We start from the raw sequence: 5630 nt of genomic DNA on the forward strand, positions 1-5630 counted from the left end.
GTGGACTCACTGCAGTCCACTGAAAACCTAAGATCTTTTTTTCAAAGTAGTTACAATTCTCCTCTGTCCTGTACTTGCAGAGTTGATTTTTTGAGCCCGAGAAAAGGATTTTATATTTCTCTCGATTACATTTAATCATATTAGATTTAATCCCAAATTCTTATCTACCAAGATCTTCTTCAGTCATTCAGTGTTCTAATAATCCTCATCCATCATTTTCCATGCCCTCCACTCACATTCTGAATCAGATCATTCACTCATCCCCATCCCCATCCTTCAGTACCTGTCACCATCCTTCAATCCCCATGCCTAAAATGTAGGCTTCATCCCCATTCCTTAACCCCTATTCCTATCTTTAATTTCCATCCCCATATCTTAGTCCTTCTCCCATCTTTTAGCTCCCATTTCTCAGCACTCCTTCCCTCTCCTTGAGCTCTTTTCCCAATCATTCACTCATTCTCATCCCTCAAGTCCCATCTCCTACTCTTAGCTCATTCATGAAAATGAATGCTGTAATGAGTAAAGTTCAGACTGAGAAATGAAGTTTATTGAGTTGGAAGGTCACTTTCAAAGCCATCTTGCCTATTCCCCTGCCTTTGGGCAGAATACCTCTCTAAAACTAACAGTGTTTTGCTTTTGAAAAGATGATGTCATCCCCTTTCTCAGCCTTCCCACTTCATTCTGCCAATAAGTCCTTCCTAATGTCTAACTTCCATCCTTCTTGCTTGAGTCAAAGTCTATTCCTTTAAGCATTTTCCTCAAGGACTTGAGCAGGTAACTATCTAAAAAATATCCCTACAGATGACAATTAACATCTACCTCTAATGTCAGGTCTGGACCTACAATTATATGCTGGATCTGGAGAGGTAAAGAGGTCTCCTCTATCCTCCTGCCACTCCTCAAACTCTTTTAGGGATTTTTAGGAGATTTCCCCTACTTTACCTGATCCTCTTAAAACAGAAAGAGTAGGTATGGGGATGGAATTGGAGAAAAGACAGAGACTCAAAATTATCCATTCCTTCTTTTCCAGAAAAATGGCATCATTTCTTAGCTCATTCCCCTCTCCTCTAGTGACTTTCAGAACCACAATTTCATCCTCCCCGATCCCTGAGATAAGGAAGCAAAGAACTTAGAAGGCAAGGAAGGCTGGCTTTGTAGCAATAGGGACAACAGTTGGATTTCAGGAAGGGCTTTTCATCATTTCAAACAGATGAGCTGATATTACCAGAGAAGGCAGTTTCCAAAATGGAAAGACTCCTATTTGTCCTGGGAGAAGGCTCTTCATGCACCCAGGGGCGAGGCATAATAGAAGATGACATCCTGGAAGGGTTCTATCCCATCTTCCACCCAAATACCCCAGAGATCTCTCTCACTTTTTGGAAAACCAGATCCAGTTTTGGGGTCTCCACGGGTCTGTTGAAGTGGTTACTTGTAACAACTGTTATTGGTTCAGGTGAGAGGAGAGTCTATCTCCCTAGAACTTCAACTCCTTGGCACTCAGCTTCTCTGCCTTATTCCTTCATACACATTAAGGCTCTCACTAAGTATTTTTGTTAATGAATGTCTAATGTATGAAGTTCCTTGGGTTCTTAACTACTCAGCACCATTTGCCCCTGTCTTCCATCTCCTCAGGCCCCTTCTCTTCAGACCTATCTCACCAATCTCTGATCTTAATCCCATCTCCTATCTCCCTCTCTACCATTAGTTTCATTTTCTCAGTCCCCATCCCCAGAATTCAAAATCCCTTCTTTCACTTTCATCTCTTCAGCCCTTTCCTCTTATCTCCCAATACCCTAGTCTTTGACATTCTCAGCCCTTTCTCAGTTGCTGCTACATCTCTTTCACCTTCCATTTTCTCTCTTCCTCTTCAGTCTCCTCCTCAGTGCCATAGGAGGATCCCATCTCATCAGTTCCATCTCCTATCTATCTCCCAAGTCCTCAGCTCAGTCTCTTCAGGCTCCTTTCTCCTTGGTGCCATTTCTTCAGATCTACCTCCCTAGCCCTTTCTCCTTAGTTCAGACCTCATCATCCTACTGCATCTGCAGCTCCCATCTCTTCAGCCTCATCAGCTCAATCACCCATCTCCTTAGTCCATTTCTTATCTAAATCTAGTTTCCTTAACTTGTGACCTTCATATCTCCTTAGCTCACTGATTCTTCTTTATCCCCTAAATCTAGCTAGCTAGCTAAATCCCCCCATCTAGCTTTCCTTCAGTCCCCAATACTTTTATCCTCTGTCTCCCTTCTAGCTTCCTTTTTTTGCATTTTATTTTGTTTTATTTTTATTTATCATTCCTTTTTTATTTTTTAATTACATGTAGAAACATTTTTTAATAATTGTTTTCTGACCTTCTTATCTTCCTTTATCAGATATATCCTCCTAAACTCTACTTCCCCTTTCTTAGAACTCTCCTCTGAACTTCAAACCCCTTGATGAATACCAATGTTTTCTCTAGTCATAGAGAACCAAAGGTTTGGAATGGATCACACCTAGAGAAGTCCCAAGCTACCTGGGGATTGAGCTGTTGAGTCGTGGCCCAACCACAAGAAAATTTAAACTGGAGAAAGGTAGACTGAGCTCAGAACTCTAGAAGAGTTTCTCTTATTTCAAGAGAGGAAATGAGTGGAGAGATATGCAAGGGGAATAGAATAGTAGAAAGAATGCTGGCTTTGGAGTCAGAGAACCTGAGTTTAAATCCCAGTTCTGCCACTTATCTGTATGATATTGGGACTCAGTTTCCTCATCTGTAAAAATGAGAGGGTTGGACTAGATGGCTCCTGGTGTCCCTTCTAGTTCTAGAACTATGATCCTAAGTTATTTCATGGGCCTCATTTTCTTCATCTATAAAATGAGGGATTTGAACTAGACCTAAGTTCCTTCCTGCTCTAAATCTATGATTCTGTGAGTTCCTGGGTCCCAAAAGGGATGCTCTAGCATCTAAGAAGGATTGACCAATTGGATTTAAGTGTGGTCCAATCCCAAGAGAGGTAAGGATCTGGTCCAAATGATACTCACTCCCAACCCACAAAGTATCCTTCTTCCTCCCCCTCCTCCCAAACAAAGATCAGGGAGAGAAGGTGACTTGTTGAGCCTTTTAAGGATGACTGAGGTCCTGAACATCCTTGGGTCTCTACCCCACCCGAAAGTCCTGCTTAGTCAGCTCAGATTAATGGGGCTGGCGAGTGAATTAGCTGAATCGTGCTCTCTTGGAAGAAGTTAACTAGAGAGACAGGCCGTGAGTCACAGAACCTGCTCCCACCAATACTGCCAACCTGCCAGAAGAGCTAGCAAAAAGTGGGAACTGAGGATACAGAGATATTGGTCAAAGGACTTGAGTTCCAATTCTGGGTCTTCAGCTAGGTCACCTGTGTAATCTTGGGCAAATCATTTATTCGCTCTATGCTTCATTTTCTTCATATGGAAAACTGAGAGGGCCATCTAAGGTTCCTGCTAGCTTTAATTCTGTGATCTAGGATCTTTTGATGGAAGGGTCTTCCAGGAATGCTGGTAATGGGGAGGTGGGGCAATAGGGATTCTGGGAGATGATGGTAGGCTTTTTGGAGAAGGCCAAACTGCTAAGGAAAAGGGACTTAGGATGGAGTACTCCATCCCCACCCCCTGCCGCACCCCAGTGCCTCCAGGCAGGCTCCCCGCTCCCCTGGGTACCTTGCTCTCTTAATCAGTAAGAATGTGGGTTGGCATTCTACACCAGAAATCCAGGATTGGCTCATTTTGCCCCATGTTAAGGACCCGGTGGGTAAGTAAAAGGGTATGGCTATAGGACCACCCCACCAGGCTTTCCTGGTTCCCTGGTAAAGCACCAAAATGGTTGGCAAGAGATTCCCCTATCCTGGGTGCACACACACACACACACACACACACACACACACACACACACACACACCCTGAATGGGGTGTGTCCTTGGAACTAGATCACCCTGAGACTGTTGGCCACACCACCTACCCTTGTAAATTCCACAGCCATGTACCAGTCCTTCATCAGCCAAATCATCTTCAGAAGGGATGGGGTGGGTACAAAACCGGGAGAGCAGTGTCGGCATAGGGAGAGGGGGAAACACCATCATCACCCTCCTCTAATTTCCCAAAACACCATTTTCAATTCTGCTCAATTCTGTCTTCATGAAAACAGAAGCTAAGGCTACCCTTAAAGTAATTAGATAGTGCTGCTTTAGGGAAGTTATAGAAGCCCAGAACATCAGGGGCAAAAGGGACCTTGGAGGGCATCTATTCAAACTTATCTTTTTAATGAAGAAAAAAAACCAGAGCTCAGAGAGATGTGTTTTATTCATAAATGACAGGGTTAGAATTTGAATTCAAATCTCTTGACTCCAACACCAGTGTTCTTTCCTCTACTTTATGCTTCTGTCTGTCTTCTTTTGAGGGACACAGAAATAAATGCTTTTTAGGGGACTAAGTTCTCACATTTGAAACATGGATGCCATGTGACCTTTGAGAAGTTTTTTGACTTCACTGTGCCTTCTACACAAATTGGGGCTACCCAGATTGGGGCTAAAATGGATACTGGACAGACAGAGGTTTGGATTGAAGATGCCAGACTAACATAGCATTTATATAGCACCTGCTATGTACCAGGCACTGTACTAAGTACTTTACAAATATTATTTCATTTGATCCATACAACTTTGGGAGGTCAATGCTATTATTATCTCCATTTTGCTGATGAGAAAACTGAGACAAACAGAGACTAAGTGACTTGGCCAGGGTCACACAAATAGTAAGTGTCTGATTGAGAATGGGCAGGAAAGTCGAGTCAAGAGGTAAGAAGGAGAGGAACAGGAGAGGAAGTCAAATAAAGACAATAAAGGCCATATGATGATAGGAGTCCATCTAGCTATTACTGCAGGGGGAGAGGGAAAAGAGGGAGAAAGAAAACACCACAAGAAAGAGATCATGGAGGGCTCTCTAAGCACCATTAACTTCATAGGACCACAAACTTGTGAGATGGAAAGACATCTTCCAGGCCTTATAGCCCAATGCTCTCATTTTATAGATAAGGAAACTTAAGCCCAAAGAGGAGGAAATACATTTTGCAAGCAGGGATCAGTGCTTATGATCTTCATTTGAGAACCAGTCCCAGAAATGCCTTTGATCATGGCTCCTAAAGTCCCTTCCAGTTCTAAATTCATGGTCATGGGTGACCAGACTATTAGGTCATTGGGATCTGCATTTGAACTGGGAGATCAAATGAGGGGTCAGTTTTGGAGGATAGAGCAAGGGTGGGGCTGAGGGCATTTGTTATTGTAGCCTTCCATCAGTGTTATTGGCAGGATCATTAATACCTCTAATAATAGTATGGTTAATAATGAGTACTCTTCTGATAATCATATGTACCCAACATCATTTGGGTTGTAGACTTCATCTTAGATTATAGAACAGGAATTCTTAACTTATTTTTTGTATCACAGGCCCTTAGCTAAAGTCTCATATAGCCTATGGACTTATCTCAGAATCATGTTTTTAAATAATTGAAGGAAAATTTAAATTTCTATTAGAGGTCAGTGAAAATAAAGGTGTCATTTTTTTCCTGTCCAAATTCACAGACCCACTGAAATCTATCCATGGATTCCCTGGAGTGGGTAGACCTGAGA

This window comes from Gracilinanus agilis, chromosome 4 (genome assembly GCF_016433145.1).
Source record: "Gracilinanus agilis isolate LMUSP501 chromosome 4, AgileGrace, whole genome shotgun sequence".
Taxonomy (NCBI): Eukaryota; Metazoa; Chordata; class Mammalia; order Didelphimorphia; family Didelphidae; genus Gracilinanus; species Gracilinanus agilis.